Source organism: Bombus pyrosoma, linkage group LG1 (genome assembly GCF_014825855.1).
Source record: "Bombus pyrosoma isolate SC7728 linkage group LG1, ASM1482585v1, whole genome shotgun sequence".
Classification (NCBI taxonomy): domain Eukaryota; kingdom Metazoa; phylum Arthropoda; class Insecta; order Hymenoptera; family Apidae; genus Bombus; species Bombus pyrosoma.
Genome location: NC_057770.1, coordinates 2,714,692 through 2,716,066, shown reverse-complemented (window position 1 = coordinate 2,716,066; position 1,375 = coordinate 2,714,692).

The following is a 1,375-nucleotide window of genomic DNA, read 5'->3' as shown; positions in this document are numbered from 1 at the left end:
TGGCAAGCATAAGAGCAACTGACTCCGAATGGCCACTAGAGAGTCAACTATCCCCCACCACGGCCACCCTTATCTGTTGCACTCTGCTTGACCAATTCCGTACGGTGGTGGTAGGTATACTCCGAACCGAGCAGAGCGAAGCGTGTACACGTGAGGCCACTGTGGTATGCCTGTCGAGTGTCTGAAGACGAACAGAAGGGAGAAACGATCCGAACCTTCGTTCGAGCAGGTCCGACAGACCAATGGTCAATTGACAGATTGACCTGTTCTTACTATCCTCGTAAACTTTCATTCATATATTCGCACGTGCCGCTTTTTGCCGGCTGTCCACGTTGCCATTCAAGACAGGGAAAAGTGAGAACGACGATGAAAATGTGGTATGACTTTCTTTTTTATCTTTCCAGCAATAGCGTACCTAGTAGAATGATTCTAATTTTTCGAAAGCGAATAAAAGGTTCGTTTAATACGGTTTTAACAGCTTTAAGTTGCTTTAGTCCTAGCTACTTAACTCTTTAATTGTAAGGAAAGAAAGTTTTGTTCAATTTGAATTTTGGCAAAATTAAGTAATCAATTAATTACGAACGAATTTCGTGTACTCGGGTATAACGCATTTATTCGCAATAACGTTTATTATGTCTTTTAGAATCATATCGGGACTAAGGTACAATTAAATGTCACGCGTATGTGGCAACATCTTTTAAAGGATTATTCCTTAACGCGTAGAAAGTACAAAAGAGAATAGTTTCATTTATCGATCAAAGAGAGAATAGAGCGCTAAACGTGCAAACATCGGATTGAATTCAAACTACACATTAGCCGAAGATCACTTCGTTAAGTCAACCATCCTCTTCTGTCGTGTTAGGTTGAGCCGCGTATTACGGTCGGATGGTACAAAGCAAATTCGAAGCCCAGCTTCGAGCAAATATTAACTATATTGACGTTTCCACGAGGAATCCATCCTTTCTAAAAATTTCTGTACACAAACGTTTCGTTTTGACACCCTTAGAAAGGAACGTCTTTTATCGACGATATACCCGAAGGAGATGGCGATGTTAACTCGAAACTCGTTCCACATTTTCACACAAAAAAAAAAAGAAAAAGAAATACAAATTTTCCTTGTAATTATCGTTATACAACAATGTAATTTTCTTTAATGGATAAACAGGCGCTTGTTTTGTCCAATGTTGTTTCTCAGTCTTTGTTCATCGTAGCCAAGTCAAAACGATGAGTCATTTCGACAGATTAAATCTGCGGATGACAAGAGTCAGCCTATGTATTATGTTGTATTACCATTGCCAGTCACGGAGCGACGCGTTGGGCTTTTCTTTTCGATGACCCGAAAGTGATCCATTCTTCGACGCGTACGCATATCTAT